This window comes from Canis lupus, chromosome 24 (genome assembly GCF_048164855.1).
Source record: "Canis lupus baileyi chromosome 24, mCanLup2.hap1, whole genome shotgun sequence".
Classification (NCBI taxonomy): domain Eukaryota; kingdom Metazoa; phylum Chordata; class Mammalia; order Carnivora; family Canidae; genus Canis; species Canis lupus.
This window is the reverse complement of record NC_132861.1, coordinates 14,371,850-14,397,756: the sequence shown is the minus strand read 5'-3', so window position 1 is coordinate 14,397,756 and position 25,907 is coordinate 14,371,850. Positions and strand designations below refer to the sequence as shown.

General features: G+C 44.6%; 2 long non-coding RNA genes across 4 annotated transcripts in view; one reads left to right on the top strand and one right to left on the bottom strand.

The window, feature by feature from the left end:
• Nucleotides 1–12,342: 12,342 nt before the first annotated feature.
• Nucleotides 12,343–24,204, bottom strand: LOC140616423 (uncharacterized). Of its 2 annotated transcripts, XR_012016916.1 has the most exons (5): nt 23,978–24,204; nt 22,910–23,050; nt 19,409–19,485; nt 16,311–16,477; nt 12,343–12,623 (listed from the first exon to the last, which is right to left on the bottom strand). It is a non-coding gene; the product is annotated as an uncharacterized lncRNA (long non-coding RNA). The 2 variants fall into 2 exon arrangements; XR_012016915.1 differs by lacking the exon at nt 19,409–19,485.
• Nucleotides 23,540–25,907, top strand: part of LOC140616422 (uncharacterized) — a 31,711-nt gene continuing 29,343 nt past the window's right edge. For both annotated transcript variants that reach the window (XR_012016913.1, XR_012016914.1), the window contains exon 1: nt 23,540–23,690. This is a non-coding gene — a long non-coding RNA (uncharacterized lncRNA). The remainder of the gene's footprint in view (nt 23,691–25,907) is intronic.

The window sequence follows — 25,907 nt, the reverse complement described above, 5'->3', positions numbered from 1 at the left end:
GAGCTGTAACCTTGGGTCCCACTGGAATTCTATCATTACTAAAAAATTAGATTTTGTTTACAAAAGAGTGTTTATTTTTGCAGAATAATGGACTAACCCATTTTATTTTTTGAAGGTTTTATTATTTATTTAAGAGAGAAAGATAATGAGAGAGAGACTCCCCACTGAGCAAGGAGTTCAACAGAGGGGTTGGAGCCTGGAATCATGACCTGAACCAAAGGTAGATGCTTAACCAATGAAGCCATCCAGGTGCCCCATGGACTAACCCATTTTAAAAAGATTTATTGTGAGGATTGAAATAAAAGGGGTTTTCTAGCGAATACTTTGTCAATTAGTAGTGATCTTACCTATTAGAACAATTCCATCTCAGCCTCCAAGGATTCTAGTTTACTATACATTATCACAGCTTCCTGTCCCCCTGTCCCAATTTGTCCCACCCCCATTCTTTAGCATCATGTTGAGCACACAAGTCAACTTGAATTTATTTTAGAATTGCCTGCATGGAAGAAAAATTACTATTTCCCTGCTGTTCTGGGAGAGGTCCCAGTGAAGCTTGGGTATTACAGGAACCCACATTTTAGTCTAGTTTTGGGGAAACATTCTTATATAGATACATAACATTTTTATTGCCTCTAATTTTTTTAAAATTTAGATAATCTCTACATCCAATATGGAGTTCGAACTCATGACCTTGAAATCAAGAGTCACATGCTCTACTAACTGAACCAGGCAGGTGCCCCTTGGGGAAGCAGTCTTAAGCTGGATTAAACCAGATATTATTGACCAGTTTGATGGGTCAGCCTACCCAATTTAGGTCAGCAAATTATGATGTGCTTTGACCTTTGGAGTCAAACATACCTGCTTGACTTAGCTCTATCACAAACTGACTTATAACCTTGGGATATTCTGTAATCTAATTAAGCCTCAATATTTCCATCATTAATTCAACAAATATTTCTTGTGAACCTACTACGTGCCAGGCATTGTGCTAGGGTCAAGAGCAGAGCAAAGCAGGGCCTGCTTTCATGGAGCTTAAAACATATAGGGAAAGAGATTCATTGCACAAATAGTCATTTAATTATAATTGTAGTGAATCATCAAGAAATGTTATACGGTTAATAAAATAGAAATATTAAATATCATAGGCCCATTCAAAAAGGAATGCTCTAGAGTTAATTAATTTAAAAAAATAACTTGAGGGCAGCCCTGGTGGCTCGGCGGTTTAGCGCCACCTTCAGCCCAGGGCCTGATCCTGGAGACTCAGGATCGAGTCCCATGTCAGGCTCCCTGCATGGAGCCTGCTTCTCCCTTTGCCTGTGTCTCTGCCTCTCTCTCTCTCTCTCTCTCTCTGTGTGTGTCTCTCATGAATAAATAAATAAAATATTTAAAAAATAATAATTTGAGACCAGGAGAACCCAACTGAAAAACTGAGAGGATAAGAGAAGTCACTTTGAGGAACTGATTTTTGAGGCTATTCCTGAGGAAGGTGACAGCCAGAGGGGTAGAGGTGGGGGTAGTGGGAAGAGGGCTCCACGTGGAGGACAGCACATACAAAGGGCCTGAGGTCACCCAAGTCAGAGTGTTTGGTGCATGCCAAGATGGGGAGAAAGCCAGTGCAGCCTATTGAGCTGGAGGGAGCAAATGGTGAGGTGTGGAATCCGAGGGCTTTCAGGAATAGGGAAACAATATCTACCTGGTTGTGCTCTCATGAGAATGAGTTAAGGTATCTAATCTAAACTGCTTAGAACATGAAAAACGAATAGCTATTATCAGGGGGCCATTTACTAATTTACAAAGTGTAGTTGGAAGCCCTTATTTTGGCACACACCACAATTTCTGTGGCCAGTATTTCTCCCCAAGAGAAGTTTGGGTAATATCATCAACATCACTGGCTCGGGCCTCAGCCCCAGGAAGCACCCCTGATGCCTCTTTTCCTTACATCTCACATTTAATCCATGGAGCTCTACTTCCAACAGACATCTTCAACCACTCTGCCTTGCCTACCTCCACCACCGCCACCTGAGTATCCATCCCAGACTTGGGGCAAGTTCCCTGGGAAACCCCCAAGGATGGGGGTTGTTGCATGCTGGGTGTTTATTGGGACCAACATGGGCAAGGGTGGGGACCAGGAAAGCAGTCCTGGGCAGAGGGAGAACTGAGGTTCAGTGGTACCAGAAGCCTCTGCCAACCCCATGGGGAGCTCTGGATGGCTCCAGATTGCCCCAAATGGAGGCAAGAAGACCAAGCCTTTGCACTGTACCCCTCAGGGACCAATCACTGGCTGCAGGCTGGCCCTGGGTGAGGCAGCTCCCCTCAAGGGGCTCAACTGTGGCCATGGGCAGCCAGTCCTCCTTCCAGCTGGCAGGATGGATGTTCCAGCCAAAAGGGGTACATCTGCCTCCTCTAGAAGGTGATCCCCCAGGAGAGCTGGCAAGCTGTCTTGTTCACCAATCTGTTCGCAGGGTCTAGAATAGTAGGTACTTAATAAATAACATGTTTACTGGAAGCCAATGATTAGTTTCTAATTCAACCAATTATTTTGAGAAGTGGGAATGGGATATGGGCTTCTCAGAGGATCATTGGTGGGATTTTCAAAGGAAAGAGCACAAGGACAGAAAACAGAGGATATATTTTTAAGGAGAAAACCTATATAGTTGTATTACTCTCACAGATACCTTATAAAGGATTGTAGAGTTACTTTAAAACAGCTGTCTCCACTGTGGGTCTCAGCCCCAGAGATTCTGATTTTGTTTGGCTAAAGGGAGGGCCTACACATTCGGGTTTAAAACATCTCCCAGGTGATTCTGTGTGGCCGAGGTAGAGAACCAGTGCTGGAAAAGGTAAGAAGGGCTTGACAATTGCATTTGACTCAGTGGAGATCCAATTGAGGAATAATTGTGAGCATTGGGAAGCCTACTCCTCCGTGTGACCGCAGAGCCGATGCCAACACTGGAACCAGCAGCAGCAACAGAGCCAAGAAGTCAGGGTGCACAACATTTGAGATAAACTTGATCTTCAAGGAGTTTAGCAATTTGCCAACAGCTGTGGCCAAAGATCCCTGGTTCATTTGACATGGTGTCTGCTTTTATTTATAATGAAGAAAGTTGAGGGGAAAAAAAATCCTAAAGAAAAAATCCCAAAGAAAACCAGTTGCACTTGTTTCTATAAATGATAACTGTGTCCTAGTTTTCTTAAAGCTGAGATTCACTTGGTGTCCCTTTTTCAAAGTCATTCCTGCTGTAAATTCAACATGTTTACACACAAAAGCAAACTGGACAAGACCATTTTGAAGATTTTCTTTGTGGGGGTGATCAGTTCCATTTTTTTCCTTTTTTTTTTTTTTAAAAAAGGTTTTATTTATTTACTCATGAGAAACACAGAGGCAGAGACACAGGCAGAGGGAGAAGCAGGTTCCCTGCGGGCAGCCTGATGTGGGACTAGATCCTAGGGCCCTGGGATCACACCCTGAGCCAAAGGCAGATGCTCAACCACTGAGACATCCAAACACCCCTCCTTGTTGCTTTTTAATTTTAGGCCTATGTGAATGGTTGGTTCTGTCACTTGAGGGTCGTGTTAGTACTTGAAGCAGAAAGCGCCTCTGCCAAACAGGAGTTATCTTTGTTTGCATTTGCAATTTGTTTCTTATTGTGGTAGAAATATAGAATCTAAAATGTCCCATTTTATCAGTTTATAAGTATGAGGTCCAGGGGCATTGTATATATTCACTTTGCTGTGTGGCCATCACCACTACCCATCTCCAGAACCCCTTGATCTTCTCAAACAGAAGCCCCACACCCATTAAACAGCTCCCTCCTATCCCCTCCCCCGGCCCCTGGCAGCCACCTTTCTGTGTCTCTGGGACTGTGACTGCTCTGCGTACCTCCTGTGAGTGGTACAGCATTAGTCCTTGCGTCTAGCTTACTTAGCACAGTGTTTCCTCAAGGCTTCATGCGTGTTGTAATATGTGTCAGATTTTCCTTCCCCTTTTTGTTTTCAGTAGCTCATTCTTATTTTTTTTTTACTTTTAATCATGGTAAGATATATATATATATATATATGTAAGTTTTACCATCTTAACCTTTTACAGTGTGCAGTTTGCTAGCATTAAGTATGTGCATGTCATTGTGCCACACATCTCCAGAACTTTCTCATCTTGCAAAACCGAAACTCTGTCTCCTTTAAACCATAGCTCCTCATCCCCCACCTCCTGCCAGCCCCTGGCAGCCACCTTTTGACTTTCTGTCTCTGGCAATTTGATTACTTTGGATGCTTCATGTAAGAGGAATCATACAGTATTTGTCTTTTATGACTGGTTTATTTCACTTAGCATCATGTCCTCGAGGTTTGTTCATGTTGTAGCCTGTGTCAGAGCTTCTTTCCTTTTTAAGGCTGAATAATGTTCTATTGCATGCATACACCATTTTTTTGTTTATCTGTTTACATGTCAGTGGATCCCTGGGTTACTTTCACCTTTTGGCTATTGCAAATAATTTGGATGCTTATTTGGTTGCACAAAGAGATTAGTAATTCCTTTTTGAAAAAAAGATTTTATTTATTTATTCATGACAGACACACAGAGAGGGGCAGAGACATAGGCAGAGGGAGAAGCAGGCTCCCTCTTGGGGAGCCCAAAGCGGGACTCCATCCCAGGACTCCAGGATCACGACCTGAGCCGAAGGCAGACGCTCAACCACTGAGCCACCAGGTGCCCTGAGATTAGTAATTCTTGGGTAAACTGCATGAGATCTGGAGCCTCGACCCAAGGCTGAGGCCACCAGAGAGGGATAAAATCAGCGTTTACTGCTGGAAACATCCGATTACATTCAGCTGGATTGTGTTTTGAAGGTTTTATATCCTGGCATAAGCGGTGGACTGTAACTATGAGCTCCTTCAGAAAGTCATCTGTAACCGGAATGCAGCTCTCAGAGTCTTATGAGATCGGTTGCTTAGGAACCATTTGATAATCCCTCATTGATTTAACCAATAAATGAAGGATGAGGGAGCTGGATCATCTGAAATATCTTTCTTAGTGTTAGCTCATCAAACACCGGAGGCCCTATATATTTTTGTAAGTCACTCAGTTTGTGTCTGCAAAGCTTTTAAGACAGAAACCTGTTTTATAGGAAGCCTCCAAGCCAAGTCCGGGCCACGTCCCTCTGTGCCAGAATGTCCTCTGTGCACAAAGGGTGTTGAGGCTACAGGATCCTCAAGTATAAACTAGTTTGGTGATTATCCCTGAGGCACTTAAGAATAAGATTGGGGAAGGACAAGGGAAAGATTCCAAATTCAGACCAACAGTAGGAACAAAGGAAGACATAAGCGGAAGGGAAAAAGATGTAACAATTGATTTTTATGGGGCAAGTCAAAAAAATTGGGAATGCAAGCTCATCATGCATTCTCTACAATTCCAATGTCCAAAAACTGAGGGATTTTTGTTTTTGTTCTTTCTCCCATTTGGTGGCAAAACCTGACCTAAAATGGTGTGAAGCAAATTGGGATCTTTCTTCATGTAGGGTGACTCTTCATAGTCTTTGCCACAGAAATGTTAATGAGTTTAATTATGAGGCACTATCCTAAACCCTGGAGCTGTGACATAAAATACGATATCTGCACTATATTACCTTCCCCCAATCTGAAAATTTCTGCGGTCTAAAACACATTCAGCCTTCAAGGTTTTGAGTAAGAGATTGTGGATCTGCTTAGCATACCCAAGAGGCAGAGAAAAACACAGCTACTGAAAAAGACCGAAAAGGAGGATCGCGGATTGCTTTCGGCATGCTGTTTTATCTGTGCGGTTCTCTCTTTGGGAAATGAAACAACCCAGTGATAATTAGATACACTCCCTTGCTTGTTTTCTGGATGAAAAGGCTTCAGATGTGTGTTATTTTCCTATGGCACTGAGTACTGAGCAAAAGTGTGGAATGAAGGGAAAGACAAAGGAAACAGAGCTGAGCCAAGAGTCCCTCTGTGAATGGTCCGCAGGGGCAAATTGAGGTTCCCCCCACCCCAGCCCCACTGTGCCCGTGCACACGCCCGTGTGGGAGCGCACACCAGTGTGGAAGCACCCGCACATGAGCGCATTAGGAGCTGACGGCTCAAGGCCAGGCGAGTCCTTTCCTTTTGGGATGAAAATAAAGTAGGAGGTATGGAGGTTGAGGGTGGGAGAGAGAAGGGGAGACCAGTGACTGTCTGTCTTCCAGTGAGACAAAAAAATGATGAAGGCCAACATAGCAAGAGGTAAGTGCAGAGTGTGTGTGCACCTGTTGGTTGCTGTTTATGCTACGCTCGCAAGGACAGTTGGCATCTTAAGTAAAATTAGAACATTGGCCAATATAGGCTCCACACACAGAGTAATTGGGCTTATGAGCAGTTCTTTGTCTACATCAATTTCAAACAACAAACCAGCGCATTGCTGGTCTCGGGACCCGTGCTCAAGTTTCAAAGCTGAGGAAAATGAATGACAAGAGCTCTTTATTCTAAAGGAAAGTTCTAGACTTGTCCATGCAGCTAAAATACCGCTAGGTTGGGGATCCCTGGGTGGCTCAGCGGTTTAGCGCCTGCCTTCGGCCCAGGGCATGATCCTGGAAACCCGGGATCGAGTCCCACATCGGGCTCCCTGCATGGAGCTTGCTTCTCCCTCTGCCTGTGTCTCTGTCTCTGTCTCTGTGTGTGTGTGTGTCTCTCTCATGAATAAATAAATAAAATCTTCAAATAAATAAAAAATAAAATACCTAGGTCAATCCAATAAGTACAAACCTCAGGCTTGATGATTATCAAGGAGGTTGGAGTTTCCCTGAAAAGAAGTCTTTGAAAGGAATTCATGGACACAGAGCATAGTGGTGACTCTGCTCCATGACCAAGCAGAGAGGAGAAAGTGCTTCCCCCTGCTCCCCTGCCCACCCCCCATTACCTCAAACCAGGTGAGGGAGCCCCCACAGAAGACTTGCTAGAGACTGAGGTTACCCAGAAAGCATCTCACTTTGCTGCCAAGTGCTCACTGAGCTGGAGAAACAACTCTTAGGCCTGGCCCATGCTGCTACCAGAGCAGACGGCTCTTGAGAGAGAGTGACTGATGTCCCTGGAAGTTTGGGGCGCACATGCGGAGGGAGACTGTGGCCAGCTGAGAGAGAGGAGAGAAGGCACCAATGAGAGCAGGCCGCCCTGGACAGCTGGTCGGGCTGGGAATGTCCTTGTGGAGGGAAATCAGGTCCACATCATCCTGAAGGATCCTGCCCAAGGGAGGTTTTAGCCAAGAAGCTGTAAGAGTATCAGGGACGGTGACTAAAAGAATGGGCAAAATAGACCAGCCCAGAAACACAGCTCACTAAAGGGAGAGCAAGGATTTGAAAATCTTTTAAAACAGAAGGCCTTTGCCAGACAAGCAGGAACCAGAACAGCACCAGCTATGCTTACAGGCCCCTTTGTCTCTCGGCCCTGAGCCCCTGCCCCATCCCATCCCAGACAAGGTGCAAGCAGAGGGCGGGGGAAGGGGCTGCAGTTAAATGTCAGCCCAAGGTCCCCCTTCTTTCCTTAACTCCTGCTCCTCTGGGCTACAGGCTGAGCCCAGATGGAAGGGAGCAGAGGTTGCTGGTCATCCCTGCTCAGGGCTATCCATCTAGCAATCTTTCTTGATTGAGGTTCGGTGTGCCCCCTAGATCTGTGGATTCACATTTTTTCATCAATCCTGGATCTCTTTCTTCTCTCTGTTCTTTCCTTCTGGAAATCTGATTAGATGTCTCACCCGTATCTCTTATCATCTCTTTGATATTTTCCACACCCTTATCTTCTAGGTAATTTCTTTGGGTAGAAGACTTCGCTGATGATTCTTTCTCCGACTCTGTCTAATCTGCTATTTGACACTTATGTTTTTATTGGAACTGGTATGGTATTTTTCTCATTTCTAGAATTGTGATTATTAAAATTCCACCTTACTATTTCTAATCATTTCTTGCTAATTGATCATCTCTGCAGTTGAATTTTTTATTTCTTTTATCACTCGTACACAGCTAGTCTATACTCTCTGACAACTCCAATGTCTACATCCTTGGCCATCTCTATCTGCTGTCTCTTACTTCTCTTAACTCCCTGACCCACAGTGCCTTACTCTCTTGTGTTGTGAGACTTGGACTGTGAGCCCACTGCTTGATCATAATCTGCGTCGATTTTGTGGGCCTACACTCGGGCATGGGTAAGCTCTCCTGCAGAGAATATGGGCTTTGGCTTTCACTGGAAGCCAGGGTGCATCACCAACTGGGGATTATTTCAGCTTCTGTTTGGGAGTACAGGCTCATTTTGGGAGCCTCTCCTTCCTGACCTTTGTCTGGCTCCATTTCCCCATGGCATTGCTGCTACCAGTGATCCCCACTGATAACCCCTACCCCCCACCTCCTCAGGCACCTGCCCCCCACTGCATAATCCCCCACCCAGCAACTTGTTACTCTGGCTCAGGCTACACTGAGAGCTTTGGAGAGCTCTCTGTTCTTTTATGAGACCAGCAGTGTGTCTTCTGCTGTGTCTTTTCCAGGCTGTGGTTGTTTGGCAGGGGGACAGTTCCTTGGAGCTCCTAGGCTGTTGTCCCCATATGAATAGTCCTAGAGAAGTATTTTAAACATATGTATACATCTTAGCACAAATTCTTCATAATAAAATTATGTTATTCTCTCCTTTGCTATTGTCTGTTGCTGCTACTTCCTGTGATTTGGGGCAAGTTACTTAACTTTTTGAAGCCAGAGGTCCCTCATCTGTAAGTGGGAATGTCAATACCCACTTTGTAGAATAATGAAATGGCTAGAGTAAAGCAGTTGACCTGATGCCTGGTACCTATTTCCTTACAGATGGAAACCCATTTCTAGTAATAGATTTGCTACTGCATTGAAGATATAAGGCTTAAAAATCTGTGAGAACTTTAAAAAAGTATCCAAGTTAAAATGAATCTTGTATAACAGATTTGTGCAGTAATCAATTGTGTTTCTTAAGAAAAGTATTCACACAATCTTTAAGAAAAGATTAACCATGGGTGTGGAAGCATGACTTGCCTAAAAACAATGCAAAGTCTAGTGTGATGGAGCAGGAAGCAGGGCTGCAGGGAGGTAGGGCATGAGTCTGAAGACAGGGCTGGGCGTGAATGTCACCAAAGAGGCTCTGGGAGTGTTACCCCTGACCGCACACCCCACAGTCTCTGTCACGTGTCCTGTGCTATTCCCCCACATCTGGCCAGGCCCCCACCTTAGTGTTGCTGGCACATAGGTGCCAGCAGGGCCAGATTAGGAGCTAGGGCCCAAAGCATATCCCAGGGAGGCTTCTGTGATAAGGATGACACTGGCTATGCTTGGGGAAACCCAAGGATTGAAGGCTTGAAGAACCAGGAATGTCGAATTCAAGACAGCAAGAGTCTCCAGCCCAGCCTTCCAAAGGTTAGCAGTCTGGGGAAGAGATCCCAGAGCATCTGGTTTTCAGGCCAGTGTTCTCTGCACTGCCTATGTGTCCCATGGTGGGGTTGATCCTATGACCACCAAGATGCAGAGCTTGGCAGGCACAGGTCCTGCTGGGGCAAAGCTGTAGGAAGGTGCATACATGCTCACAGCCTCTGTGTCCAGCCCTGCATGACCTGCCTTGCTCTGGCCAGCCCTGCTTCGTTGGCCTCACAGAATGTGGGGGGTCCTATGAAATGGCGCCATGGGCTGGGAAGGGCTTTCTGTGTCTTGTAACTTGTGCTCCTGTGACACTCAGTAAAAACTAGTGCTGGGAAAATCTCAGATCACCCCAAAGGATTTCAAGCCCTTCTGTTCGACGTCAAGGTGTTTTATTCTGACCTGAGGTCCATTTAATAAATTCCTTGGGAGAAGCTAAGGATCCCCTTGAGTGTAGGGAGCATGTGGAAAACCTGGGCTGAACTGACCACCCCAGGAGGAGGACTGAGCTGTAGGTTGGTCTAGGTCCTCTTGGGTTCACTGTGATTCAGTCCCACAGTGGAATTTACATCTTCCCATAACTGGGCACAAGTCACCATCAGGGAGTTACACACGTGACTTGGGGAGATGACAGGACTTGGAGACTCCAGGGCTGATGAATTCTTTCTGTTGCCCAAGCACGTCCACACCAAATGTGAATGACCCTGGCTCCGGAATTAAGGCCTGAGTATTGACAACAAAAGGGAGACCAAAGCCATAATATGGATTTTAAATATTGCCAGTGGATTTTTTTTTCATCAGAAAGAGAATGTGTGAGCCTATTTGGAAATACAGTTTTCTGCATTATGACAGATGCGCGTGAGCCTCTAGCTCTTCCGGTAAGGGGTCAGCCCTCTGGCTTTAACAAACTCCTATATGCAGAGGCCAGAGAAGTAGAAATCTTGGGAATTAAAAATGCAAGAGTCAGCCACTTAAAAGTGTTTCTCTAAACAGCTGGATTTTAGCTGATTTTTGTGTATATTAATATGGTTCTGTTTTTCATTTACTGTTGGTTGCATGAAACATTAAGGCTTCTTTTTCTTATGAGGCCTCTACACTAATTTTCTGAGGATAATTCTAAAAGGCTTGCTCCCAAATATTTAGGGAAAAATGCCTACCACGGTGCTATTTTGTAGAAAACAACATTCCTTAGGTACATACTGTGGCATGTTCAATTCGATTCAGTGAGGAGCTATTACAGCAAGTTGGACAGGAAGGATAGTATGAGAGGCTCCCTGTCCTCTGGAAGCTCATTACTTGGTGGAGGAGCTAAATATAAAGCGAATAACAAACAATGATCACAATTCAGACAAGTGCTATGAAGGAAGGGATTTTCCTTTTTTTTAAGATGGGAAATTCTATTAGACTAGAAGCTTGATAACCCCATGGCCTTATGCCTTGTGTGCCACAGAACCACCCACTCTCCTGGTGAAGTATGATGGTCCCAGTGGTAGGATGGACTGGTGAGTGGGGGTGAGATAGAAGGCTGTTGTTGAGAAGCTCTGTCCTGGAGTTCAGGATAACAAAGTCATCTCTACACTGAGGCAGGTGTGACTGGTCTCCAATGTGTGTTACGGTGGGTGTTCCCTGCACTTCTCTGGGCTTCTGTATTGTCCATTTGCTCTCACAGTTTGTGCTGGCTCCTGAGCTACTTTGGGTTGCGAGGACCAAGAAAATCCTTGGGTTGTCTCAAGTGATATGTTTCATTGTTAAGATACCAGAGAGGTTAAAAGGGAATATCAAGGCTGTGCAGTGGCCTGGAGTTGGCAGGTGCCACTCCCAGCACCCGGCAGGAGATTAGTGGCTACTCACAGCTCCAGGGTATACGGGCACCCCAGTCGTTGGCCTCAGGGAATAGGCACCCACTGCTCCCGATCTAGGCCCCATCTCCAGGGTAACTCAGCCACATTGACAGTACCACTAGCCAGTTCCACTCTTCCATACGGCTCGGACCTACTACCACATTTCTGTGCTCAGTCCCTACATTTTCCCTCTCAGCTCTTCTGCATCTTTTAAGATCCTACCTTATAAGATTCTAACTTTCTGGGATCCTCTGCCCAGCTGGGTTAGCCCTCATCCTATATACAGAGTTGGTCTTGAATAGAGCTTTTGGGCATCAGGCTCAACCCTGAGCAACTGTCCAGTTCTCTGGGTCAAGTGCCCAGGGCCCCTGCTACCACCTGCAGTATCTTTCTGCGAAATGGAAAAAGACTCCCCATCTAGGAAGATAATTATAGAAAGGACTGTCTCTGACTGGATGAATTCAAAAAAGGGGGCTCTTTCCATAGGTTCTTGCACCCACAGCCAGTATATGACTTTTTGCGCTGAGTGTGGCCTGGGTTTCAGTGCCCATTGCCCTATTGGCCAAATGTCCTGACCAAGGCACACCCACAAGGTCACATGCAGTGGCCCTCGGGTACACAGCCTTGGCCCAATTGGTCTGACTCACCTGAGCAGTGATCAGGTGGTACAAACCTTCCCTCTGGGTAAGGAGCCATTCAGAAGAGAGCTGTGGGCACAGCAGGCGCCTGAGTCTTTCCAACCTGGGCTGTGCATGCTGTGACTATGGGAACTGCCCGACCTTCAGGGTATCCTCCTCAAGGGAAGGGAGATGGGCTATGGATGGAGCCAGGGAATACCAGACACAGCATGACTCACTAAGAAATTAATTAGCACCTTGTCTTTTTTTTTTTTTTTTTTTTTTTGCTGCAGTGGGAATGCAATTTCCATTCACCAGTAATAGAAAAAGGTATTCTCTCCTCTTCCTTTGGGCTTGTGGGTTTCAGAATTGTGGGCTCCCCTGCTCTAGGGGAAGTTGACCACTTTTTTTCTGATTCCAGCAAAGTGGAGATAGGTGCCCCCTCAAATCATCTCCATCCCCAAATGGCACAACTCTTTATTTGCAACATCTAGGGGAATGAGGATTGCATAGCCAAGAAGAATAGGGGCTGCGAGGGAACAAGATGAAGGTGTTTAGAAGAGGAGACAGGTTTAGACAGTCCAGGGGAGGCAGAGCCCTGCGCCGTGCTTCCAGGGAGGATGGAGGCTTCAGAGATGCCTGGGAACCCAGACTTGGCACCTTCATCCTGAGAGCCATGGCGAAGGTTCTTCTGCAGGCCAAGCTGGGGTGGAGGGAGCTGAGCCCATCAGCAGAGTTGTCCAATCCCAGATGGTCTGTGTATGATAAGACAAAAAGCATAGGCCACAATGAACTGCGGAGCACCAGCTCTGCTATAGAAAAGAGACTGCATGCAGATTCGCAGGTAGGTTCTTTGGATATATTTTAAACGCATAGAGAATGCCTTCCTCTGGCAGCAATTGTAAACTTTTATAGCAACTGAAAAGCTGGAATCCAAAAGAGCTATAATCTATAAGCTATCTGTGTATGTGTGTGTGTGTGTGTGTGTGTGTGTGTGTGGTCAAATAGGTTCAAACAAATGTTTCCAACTGTCAGTGCCTCTTATTATGGTTTTGCCTTTTAGACAAGGACAGATGGCTGGCATTTTGGGTCATGCAGATCCAAATTCATTTTAGAATCAAGTGATAGACACAGCTAAGCCTTCTCTAGATGGAAAGAGACTGCAAGCCATGAAAAAATTCTGACGCCCTCACCCAATTTTTGTGTGTGTGAGCACTAGAGTGACCCCAGGGATGGAGACGGGTACCATGACATCACATGGGGACTCATGACAATCAAAGAAAATCTGACTCCATGTTATCACTCACTCTCAATGGTGAGTGGTCACTTGGAGCCAAATATAGTTTGTTTTTTAAAAAAGAAATGGAGCATTTCCTGCCCCTTGGGAGTCACAGGACAATTCATACCAGCTACATGGCCTTCTCTGCCACCCACTCCTAGGTTCACACAGCATCGTGTCTTGCCTGAATCACTTCTCATAGCTCCCTTGCCAAGCCTGACACTCATGCAGTGGCCTCCAGTACATACTCCTTTAAGTGACCAGAGGGAACTTTTCAAGGTCAAATGTGATCATCTCACCAGCCCTGTGCTCCAATCTATTATCCTTTCCCATGGCTTCCCATGGCTCTGGACATGAAGACCCAAATGCATAATGGGGCTTACAGGATCCTGTATACCTGCTTCATTTTGCTTCACAGCCCACCCCATTTTCGGAGCTCCATCCGTCACTCTCCTCTCTTGAAGACACCACAGTCCCTCCCATCTTGAGCCATTTGCACACACCATCCCTCTCTATGAATGTCTTCCCCACCCATCTAATGCACATTCCTCCTTCAGGCCTCTGGTCCAGCCCCACTTCCCTAGGCAACCTTCTCTGAACCTCCTGGACTGGGTCAGATCCTGTATTTACCACACTCCTGTGAGATGTACCTCTGCTTCATGCATGTGTCACAGCCATAAATATACATTGATGATATGGTTCCATTAATATTCTTCCCTACAGACTCTAAATGCCACATAGGCAGGAACCTCCGTGAACTTTCAGGCCTCTATTTTTTTGCTCACTGCCACATCTTCAATGCCTTGTGCTGTGGCTGGAGTAAGTAGGTCTTCTATACTTTGTTAAATGAATGAATGAATGAATGAATGAATGAACATAGAACCATCAGGCATTTATCAACAGATGGCCCATTTGGCTTTGCCAAGAAACCTTTGGATCCTATCGTCTGAAAACAAAAAACGCTCTATGATCTCTAAGGACCTGTCATTCCATAAAATTCTATGGCAATGAGGGAAGATTTCTAGGCAAATGACCAATGAAAGGGAACACAAAAGAAATAGGCTCTCAGCAAGGAAGGGAACAGAAAACATGGCTAAACGGGATTCTTTTCTCTCCGCACTGTTTGTAGTGTTTCTGTCTTATCCACTGAGGTCGAAGAGTATGTCTTATTTATCTTTATATTCCTGGTGTTCAACATCTCACATGCAGCAAGTAGTAGGTACTCAATAAATGTTTGTTGAATGGAAAGAGCAATTCATCACTTAGAAAGATATGAACACAGTGACATTATTCTCCATTATTAAATCAGACTTTACATTAATAATTGATTGTGGTCATTGAATTCTTTTATTGTGATTTCATTAACTGTTCGGCAATCCATGGGCTCATATTAACCTCCCGGCCTCTTTCATGTAATTGAATGTAATGGCTTGAAAGGGTTTGTGATAACAAGGTTAGGAAGGCTCCATGCCCTGAATTTGATTGTCTATTTTTCTGGCAGGCAGCATGGGTGGGTTTGTACATCCCCAGGCTATCGACTCTTGATTCCCCTGCACTGCCTGGCTGCTCAGCTACTTCCTGCTGCCTTTGCTGCCCCCCAGCTCAGCTCCTGTCCTGATGGAAGTCACTGATTGCAGCAACCACTTCTGGATGGAAACACAGAGAAGCTTTGGAAGCTACCAGAGTAAAAATATATTGATTTAACCTGAAGGCTTTCCTCAACTCAGTTCAATCCATTCTGTTCAGAAATATCTGTCACTATTTTTTGGATGGATTCTTTAAGAGTTTTAGTAGGGTTTATTAAACGAGTTTGTTACCCAGAGATCCAGAGCAAGAGGTCCGAATTTACAAATATTTGGATGGGCATAGGCAGTAGTTAGGGTCCTTCTGTTAACTTCTGGTTCCCTAAATGAGCCCTCTTTCCAGGCCTTTGCTCATGCTGTTCCTTCCTTCTGGGACACCCAGTCTCTTGCTTTTCCTGCCTGGATAAGCCCAGCTCATCCTTGGGTTCTCAGCTTAGACTGTACTTCCTTCCAGAAGCCTTCTTGGACACTCTAAGTCTGAGCAAAGTTCCCAGCACCTGTGGGTTCCCCTAAAACAGTTTTTAATACACCACATTTACTTATTTCTATGCCCCATTCCACCTAAAGCTGAGTGAAGGCAGGGACCGTATTTTAATTACTACCAATTTCCCACTACCTGAAATAATGCCTGGCACACAGGAGAGAGTTAATAGATTTTTGTTGACTACCAGATGAACAGGATCACTGACCCTGAGAATAAGCTCCTTGAAATACAGAGAATGATAGAGCCTGGCTTTTTCCTTAGGGCCAAAGGTCTAGGACTAGCCTGTATATACAAGTAGTTAGCCCTACATGTATATACAAGTGGTTCAGTTTATTATTTCATTAGAAACCTCCTTTATAACAATTTTTAGAATTTTGCCATATACCTTTTTTTAGAAGAAGATTTACTTATTTATTTGAGAGAGAGAGAGCAGGAATGGGAGGGGCAAAGGGACAGGGAGAGAGAATCTCCAGCAGATTCTGTGCTGAGTGTGGGAGCCCAACATGGGACTTGATTTCATGACCCTGAAATCATGACTGAGCTGAAACCAAGAGGTGACCACCCAACCTAGTGCACCACCGAGGTGCCCCAAAATTTTGCTATATACCTTGATGACTATGTAAATGCTTATTCCTATTAATCATAATAAAAACAACAAAATAAATGATGAAAACACAGAAACCACTTAGCTATAAAATGTCATATCAATTTTGATTAATGTAATCGCATATTATGATAGCATTTCTTACTAGTCATAACCAGATTTTTCCAAGAAGAGTAATTTATGCAGATGCTGTTTAATTTAAATCTATTTCTGGAGATAACTTATATAAAAATTTGTATATTTTTTAAAAACATACTCCATCCACATCGAATGTTTCAGGACAACTTAGTAGTAGTAGCAGATTTCGTGGTGGTAGTACTACTAGTACTCTAGTATTACTAGATCTGCTAGGAGTCTACAGCATCATTGGCTCATCACAGGAGGGTAATACTTAACAATTCAAATAATTTGCTTGGAGGGTAGATAAGATCATTTTCATAATTGTAAAAGGAAAGAAATTTCTGTTCTTCACATAGTCTGTTGGGTACTCACCTTCCAGAAGGATGCTTCTCCTCATGAATTCTGTGGACATCATGGGCATGTGAACAGGTGGAGGAAAGTAGCTCCTGGAGAAAGCCTTGCTTGGGACCCTGGTCTTGCACTAGCATCCTTCTGCTTTTCAGGACACGGGATACAGTGTTTCTAACAATGTCCTCGCCCTTTTAATGTCAAGGGATAGTGACAGTATGCATTTGGTTTTTTCACAAAAAATTCTGTATTTTGTGTCATTTGTAAAAACTTTTGAAAATCAGGATGTGCATTGTTCACAATCACACAAACAAGAGGTAGGCACCCTAGGGAGCAAACACACTGCCTCCTGGGGTCCAGAGGACTGGCTTATCCCTAGGATTTCCTCTAGCAATTCTACCCATTTTATCTCTGAGGAACGTTGGAGGTTTTCACTGTAACAAGTAGAGCTTCCAGGGAAACAAATTCAAAACTTGCTCTTCCAGTCTAGAGAATGTTGTTTTGGCCCTATTGCCTCTAAGAAAAACTGACTTGTGAAAATCTAAATAAAAGAATGCAGTTTGTACTACCAGAAATGAGCCTTTGCTTCTTCTGAAATTGTCCTGAATTTCAGGTGCATTACTGTGTCGGGGCTGCAGGTAATGAGCCTCATCATTCCCCAGGGGACAGGTACTGAGCACAGGCCTCCATGTGCAAGGACAGGGCCAGCCACCAGGTTGTCAAGATATGGAAACCCCACCTGTGCTCTCTAGGGTGAGACATGCTCATATATACTGCAGAGAACCACAGAAGGATTTGAAAATGTGAAGCTCAAATAAAGGAAGGAAGTTCCTATCACAGGAAGCCAGGATAAGGGGTCGTGGGGCCGGCCGTCAGTGCCTCAGCTCCATCACTGGGTGCCTTTCTTGATGCCAAACTCCTGCCTACCCTCAGATGTTAGCAAAAATGCCATTCCTCAGACACCCTTCCCGATGACAGCCCCGGACCTAAACCAGGTCCCCTTACTAGTCCCTCCTAGCGTCTACCTATCCCAGAGTTGTAGTAAATTGAGGGAACTCCAGGCAGTGTGAGTGTTCCTGGGATAGACCTTTCTGGAACATATCTTGCATCTTTTCATTCATTCTACTATTGTTTGCAATGCTCTTATTTTCTCCCAGAGAGTTCACTGACCTGGGGTGCTTTACACCACCCTCTCCAACCCCGGCTAACGCTGCCTTGTCCTTTGAGTTGAGACCAACCTTTAGGCATCCCCATCTGTCTGTGTCCCTGTCACCCCACTTAATAAAATGAAGCACAGCTATAGTCTTCTACGTATGTCTCTCCACCCTACCTCCTCATGTGAACTCCAGTATGGTAACCCAAGACGGACCACAGGGTAGGTGTTCTGCTATTATTCTTGGATGAAGGACATCACTTAGTTTAAGTCCTTTTGGATCAAATGAGAGCATGAAATGCAAGGATGGGTAGTTTCTTGACCACAGTCATGGCTAGTTTGTTGCAAAATTCAAACTACAGAGTTATTCCCGTACCTTTTCCACTGTGTCTGTTGGTTTAATTTCAGCATATTTTAGTGTAACAATATTCAAAGAGAGGCTTTACACATTATAGAAATATAATATAAATATAAAGCAGATTCTAATGGGTATCCAAGCAAAGATTCATGATATGGATGTTTCTGAGCCCCAAAACTAGCCCTACCAATTTGAGAACAGAATGTTATTCAGGATTAGTAACTTGAGTATGAATACAAGAATGCAGAATGACTTCTTGGTCAAATTGTGAAGTTAGGTTGTGAGTGTTCATTGAGTTCTTCATTTCTTCACTAGCTTTAGATTCACTGAATGCCTATTATATGCCAAGCACACTTTAGGCGCACGCAGTCCAGGTAGAGATAGGGACAGATAATTTAAGCATGTGTGTTAAGTGCTATGAGCAATATGAGGTGCCCTGGGCGTCCAGAAGGGGCACTTGGCACTTGGTCACTATTTTTGAATAAGTAAAATCAGTTGGAGAATCAGTTGGAGACCAGGATGCGCTTAGTGGGCAAGTGGGTGGTTATAAGGCTAGGCAGGTAAGTGGAGACTAGAGCAGGAAAGGCCTTATGGCACTGAAACTCTTTGTAGCTCAGGCTGAGCTCTGGTGACTTGCGGAAGCTCTGTCACTCTCCGCTGCTCCTAAAGGTTTTATGCGGGAGGATAATCGCTCATTCTGTGTGTGTGTGTGTGTGTGTGTGTGTGTACATGTGCACGTGTGCATATGCACACAGGGAAGGGTGGGGATGGGGAGCGGGAGGCAAAAACACCAATACTGTCCTAGCACTGTTTTACTATTCCTGATAATTAAATGTTCCCAAGCGAAGGCTCACGAAATCATGTCACACTGCAGAAGAACAATTAAACGGCCAAATGGCTCTTAGATGCACGTCCTTCATTAGGCAGCACCTGTCATGTTTGAACATAAATCAGAGGGATTGAAATGGGTCCTTGCATAAGATTGTTGTTGCATAATTTTCATACTTTTAAAACACGTTTGTGGACATCCCAAACATTTGCCCCTGGCTATAGATAACTTCATTTCTTTAAAAATGTACACATGCTTAGAAACTATTATAAGTGGAAGCTTATGACAGAAGTCACACTAAACCCTGGTCTTAGTAAGGCCGACAAGGCCATGCCATTCCCACAATGGACTCTATCTGCTCTTGCCAATGTCCTGCTTCAAGGGAGAAAGTGTGTTCTGAGCTGGTCTTGAGTTTTATACTGTGCCTTTCATGCCTACTGTATTTTTGTTAGTTTTTATTTTCCCGTATCCAGGATGTGTGATAGAATTTCTTTTAAAATTCTAAAAAGTTTAATTTTTAAATTGGAACAAAATTTTCAGACATTGATTTCATAGTGTTCTGACAAAGGTTACCTATATTCTCACGTCCCTGTGATTATATCTTCAGAGAGATTTTTCTTTAAGCTTTGAATGTGAATGTTCTGGGTTTACCTTTCCCTTTCATAGCCAAGCAAAATAACTTGCTGCCCCCTCCGCCCCCAACTACAGAGAGCTCAATGCTTGTCCCCATGCTCTGCAGCTTTCCTGGGCATGAGGCATTTACATCTCAGCTGTCATCTTACCTTTGATCCCCCTGCAGAGCTGGTTTGCTCCATTTTTTCCTTCATTTTGCCCTAAAGTATGAAAGTAGCTTGTACTCCTGCATTTAACAAAGTACCATTAACATATGGTTAGTTGACGTGACAAATTTTTGTTACAGGTTTGGAGATAATGGAGAATTATAATAAATAAATGAGTTGAACAATCAAATGAAACAAGAAGAAAATAACCCCAACCAGGACACATCTTAAAAGTCAGCCATCCTGCTTATTTGGCACTGGCTATTCCACCCGCAAGGGTAGTGTCTTGTGCTGCTTAATCTGACAGTTTTGCTCCTTTACTTTAGATGACTTTCCTCCCTGTCCTCTGAAAGGATCAGAGACCCACCCACTTCAATGTTAGGGGACAATTGAATATCCCTGCTTAGGATTCTACACCCAATTCCAATGTGTATGGGTCCCCCGCCCCTCCTCAAGCAATTCTCTGGCACCAGCTGGGTGTTCTAGAAGTCAACTCAATTCAGACACTATCTATCTGGAGACAACATCAGAGCCCACAGGTTTATGGCTCAGTCCCACAAGCCTGTCATCCACTTCAGATGCCAGTTTGATGCCCATAAATCAGAGATTCCCACCACGTCCTCTTTGGCTCATAGGACTCAGGAAACAAATTTACCCACTAGATTATTGGTTTATTACAAAGGATATTAAAGGATACCAATCAACAGACTGCTGTAGAGATCTATAGGGCAAGGTATGTGGGAAGGGGCTTGGAGCTTCCATGCCCTTCCTGAGTAAACAACTTCCCAAATCTCCATATGTTCACCAACCCCAAAGCCCTCCAAACCCTATCCTTTCAGGGTTTTATGGAGGCTTCATTACATAGACATGATTGATGAAATCATTGGCCATTGATTCAAACTCCAGCACCTTTCCCTCCCCCAGAGGTCAGGGGTGGAACTGAAATTTCCAGCTCTTTAAACAGAGGGTTGATTTTCCTGGCAACCACTCCCCATCATTAAGGGCTGTCCCAAAGTAACTTAATTAGCATAACAAAGACATCCTTGTCACTCTCATCATTTAAGAAATTCTGAGGGTTTTAGGAGCTCTATGCCAGAAGCGGAGACTGGGAGAAAGACTAAACATATATTTCTTATTATAAATCACAGTATCATACCTGCTGATTGCAGCGGGGGCTGCTAGCAGGAAGCAGATGGAGAATAAGAGGGTTTGACCCAAGACAGTTTAGTGAAGGGTCTATTGACACCAGCAGAGGGAAGTAACAAGAGATGGTGAGGTCCCCAGGGATGAGCCATGGTGGGAAGATGTTATCACTCCTGGACTTGACCAATCTTGTGAGAACCTGGTGAGGGTTGGAGCCACAGAAAAGGGAGCTCCATGTGGAGCTGGGGCAGCAGAAAAATGCAGCCAACACTGGACCCTTGGGTAAGTAGGGATTGGGAGAGGGAGTGGTGTGGGATGTGACAGGTACATATCTCCTCTTTTCTCCTCTTTTCTCTTGCAGGTGCCTCCCATTGACTGAAATCAACTGAAAGCCCTGGGGCCAGGGAACCTGTGTGGTGCCCTCCTGGAGGTCAGCCTCCATGGGCACAGAACAGTGCAGCAAGAGGAAGACTAATCACAACCAGCTCATTCTTTACACAGGAAGTTTTATCTCCCTCATTGTTTGAACTTCTCCCCCTCAGACTTGACCTATATTTGTGGTCTTTGAGCAGTCAAAAATCTTACTAAGTATTTTTTTCCCTCAAACTAAAGAGCAGTTCTCTCCCCAAGAGAAATTCTGTCATTCATCTAGAACAAGTGTCTCAAGACTCTACCAACATTAACAGCAGTGGCTCCTTAAGGTTTGGAGCATCACCTCTTTACTGAATCTTTTCTCTATGTATTTTTTAATGGTCTTATTGAACACCTGCCCCCCACCTGCCCCCCCAAATGCCACCACACACACACACCCTGAGAGCAGATGGCCAGGCTGTCTTAGCTCTTAACACACAACTGGTGGTGTTCCCTAGCTCACTAATGAGTATCTCTCACTGACTTTCTTTTATTAATATAGTGAGGAAGGGGAAGGTGTGATACTGATAATCATGTTTGACAAATGATTAGATGTTAGGTTGTGAATATTTGCTGCATTGCTTCTTGAGGAGGCTTCTCTTTCCGTATCTCCATCCCTCTGGGACAAGAAAACAAGGGAATCCATAAAGGACTGGTTTTTTTTTTTTTTTTGCTCCTTTTCCTGCTTCTATTCTCACTAGGACCTATGCCCCTACCTTTACACACCCTACAGAACAGATCATGTATGTCCTCCTTGTAAAGATCAAGGAGTTGATTTCTTTGGCGTCTTCCAGTACAATAGATAAGATCTAAGGAGAGGACAGTCAGGGTCAACAAGAATGTTTTTCAAAACCACAGATTTACCATGACCTCTGGCTCTAGGGCATTAATAACTGTGGAGGACACCTAAATATTCCTCTTTGCTCCCACATGCCTGAGAAGACACATGCACCAGACCACAATCCTTAGTAAAACCCCCAGACCCAAGCAAAGACCAGACTCTCTCTCCTTTCCTTTCTGAGCCTCCCAGATGCTCTCAGTATCTGCTCTGTCTCTATATCTTCAATAAACTCTACTCTCACTTCTTGGCTTGTGTTTGATTTCCATTTTGTATGAAGCTAGGACCCTCTTGGCTGATCCTGTGGGACCCCGCTCTGGGTCCTTGGACCCAGCTAGCCTGCGTCACCTCTGGAATCTGAACAACTCCTGCTGCAAGCCCACACATGACCCCACTACCCAGCCCCTTGCTCTAAGAAAGGTTGGTGGATATTCAAAGAGATGTGAAGGGTGGCTGACACTAATTACGGACCTCCTTAATCCCAGCAGAAGAATTAAAATAAGATTTCAAACAAACACTGGTGACAAAGGCAATTATCTCTCTCTCTCTCTCTCTTTCTGGTTAGGAATAAGTACTTCCTGATTTATCTCTTCTAATGATAATTTGGGCCTGAAGGATATACTGCAGTTGTTGGCAGCTCTGGTAATGATATGGTCTGAAGCTTTTTAAGTGTCATTATTCAGTTCCTATGAATAAAATAGTTAAGGTCAATTATTCAAGATAAATAGGAAAAAAAAAGACATTATCAGAATAGAGGCGTGGCTAATGAAAATGGCTCCTATCACAGAAGGATTTCCTCTTTCCTCCCTTCCCCTCTTAGAGCCATAGGGTTTGGCCAAGGGAGATGGGCAAGGGGGAGATCCAGGGCCTTGGTGGAGGGGAGGGGAGGGAAGCACCCTTTCCTGGGGGGAGGCCAGAATGGCCTTTCTTCTGACAGCAGGATGCCTGCCCCAGGCTGCTTAATCTCCTTTGCCCCTTCTATTGGCCTGGGAGTGGGTGTGTGTTGGAAGTAGGGTGGAGGCTGGTTCTCAGGGAAAATAATGTTGCAACTGAGAAGCAGTTGTCCTAGGATCAATGAATTCCAAGGAAGAAAACCTGTGTCAGAGACTTACCCTTGTCACCACACTGCTGAGGGCTTCCAGTTCCTGTCACTGTGACAAGTCAATGCTCTAGGTTAGTTTCCTTACTGTATCAAGACAGCTGTGTAACATGTTCTAGGCAGAATGAGCAGATACAGGCTTGGTGCCTGCATTCTAAGACAGAAGATAATGGAGAAAAGGTAGTAAGAATATGCCATATATATATACATATGTATACACACACACACACACACACACACACATATATATATATATATATGTATATAGCTACCTCTCCTCTCACCAACAGGGGCCTCATCTATGGGTAAAGATATGGCTTGATGGTAAGGGATCTCACCCTTACCAGGTGATGGTGGTGATGGTGAGAAAAATGCTATTACTTTCTAAAAGGGACAGGTCCTCTTTTACTAGAGGACTATGCTGTGGGTTTTCTCCTATAAGACTCGTGTGAGCTGCTATATTCAAATGACACTTTGCCCTTTATTTATCCTATCTGGATCTAGTTTCCTCATCTGTAAAATGAGGATGTTAACAGTACCTACTTCACAGAGTTATTGTGATGTTTGAATGACTTAATGTATATAAAGCCCTTAGAACAGTACTATCACTATTTGAGTTGATCAGAATAGCTGGGCTGCTTAATACTTTTACTTAACATGTAAGAATTTACTTCTCACTCACTCAAAGTCTGCTAGGGGTCCAATGACTCCCCAAGATAGCCCTTTTCCATGGAGTGACTCAGGGTTCCAGACAATTTCCATCTTGTGGCTTCATCACCTCATGATAGAGAAAGGTGAGTGAATGTCGTCAAAGAAGGAAGACATCCTAGGCAGCATTTGTCCCTGGGATCCCTGCCCCCTTTTCCATGCATCTGTGAGAACTGGAAATGTAACCTACATGGCCTTGGTAGGCCAAGGGCTTGGGCTTGACATGATTGAACACTAAGACCTAGTAGACAGATGTCCACGGTTCTTGCGCAGAAAAGATTGTGATGTATAGATTCTGGACAGTGGGAACCTTGTTTTCAGTTCCAGGTCTAAGCAGAGGAAGAATGAGTTTCATCCCCTTCCTAGGCCCTACCTTCCCCTCGAACCCTCTGTCACCATAAGCAGAAAGCACCAATCTAGAAGGACAGCAGCAGCCATAGCAGCCCTCAGAGGAGAAACTTCTGGTCATGGCCAGAGGAGCACAGGTGCAGACATAGGGTACTTGCATGAGAGAGACCCAGGCACAAAAGCTAGGTCATCTCCAGCCTTTGGAAGCTTGCATCCAGGCCTGGAACCAAAATATTCCTTAAAAATCAACTAGGAAAGGGATGCCTGAGTGGCACAGTAGGTTAAGCATCTAACTCTTGGTCTCAGCTCAGGATTGTGATCTCAGAGTTGTGAACTCAGGGTCGTGAGATCAAGCCCTGCACTCAGTGTAGAGTCTGCTTCAGACTCTCTCTCCTTCTCCCTCTGCCCCTCCCCTCCAATGCTCTCTCTCTCTCTCAAATAAATAAATAAATAAATAAATAAATAAATCTTTAAAAAAACAAACAAAAAAGAAAGTCTTTAGGAAAGACACAGTATTTCCAAATTTTATGGTAAGCAAGCATATAAACAACTACTAAGGTCTAGTAATTAGGATGCAGAACCCAGAAGCATGCAACTTGGCATTAGAGCACCTAGAGACACAAAATCAGGAGTCCAGACTAGATTACAACTCTTTCTCTAACCTTAGAGATGACAGAGAGACAGAACCTTAGAGTATCAGAGAGACAGAACCAGAAACAGCATTTATAATGCTAAGTGTGTCACCTATAAAATCTCCCTAATGTCCACAACATATGAGGTAGGTGCTCTTCTATTCTTAACTGAGGCAGACACAGGTCACCCAACTGCCTCAAGTCTGGAGCAAGTTTGAATATGACATAAATTTTCTAAAGACTATGGCTCAAAAAAAATAAAAAATAAAAAAAGACTATGGCTTAGCCAGCATCAATGAGTCCTCTCACTCTCTTGGTCAGAGCTGTGAGAGATAGGGCCTTTTAGGCACAGCTACAGCTTGGACCACAGATGGAGAGCTCTTGCAGAAGTATTTGAGTCAAGTACTTGAGTATTTGAGCTCAGGCCTGGTGGGTTTCAGTAGTAGCTTTTCCTATCTGGTGCATCAAATAATGCACAAATGATTACATGTTATTTCATGGACAGAATTTAGTACAAATTATAGTTGTTTCTTCTGCCCCTGAACAGAAGCTTCCATAGCTTAAAGTAGTTTCCATTCATTACCCCTAAGTCCTTCGCTCAGTGTCCTGCATATGATCTTGCCCATGGGTGCCTGAAAGCTCTGTGTTGGTTATGTTGACACAAGGTAAATGAATGGATTCCCACCATGATGTGCATGGAAAAGTTCTCTGGGACCTAGAAGGTATTGCCTCTCCCTAAAAGTCTCTTTTTCTAACTCAGAACAATTTAGGTCCTAGGAGAAGGCCTTTCCGTGCCCTCCCTCCAAGGCTGCAGTGGCGGGGCCTGACAGCAGCCGGTGTTTATTGGGAGTATCAGGCAAGTCTGGACTTGTGTGGCCATTTATAGCGCAGGCTGCCAGGTGCCTATTTATGTGACAGAACAAGGGATCCACTGGGACAGAGCAAACCCAAGGGAACGAGTTCCATGAGCAAGGATGATGTTGCTATCAGGCTGCTGGGGGCAAGGCAGGGCCCCTAATCCATTCTGCCATCCTATTTGGCCCCGTGAACTTGTTCCATTCTGAGCCTGGGAAGGGGATGTGGGCCAGACCAGGAAGAGGAGCCTTCCCCCAGATCAGTGTGAATTGGTGAAAACAGGAAGAACAAGTCTCTCTGGACTGGTAAAGATCCCAGTCTGATTTAATGCACTGAGGACTCCAGAACATTCCATACAGTAGCACTGGCAATAGCAGAGGGTTTGTGCTCACAGTAGAGGCTCAATGGGCAGCCTGGTGCTGACCTGGCAGACTGGGCATCAGCAGGAGCAAGACTTGGCAGCTTTGG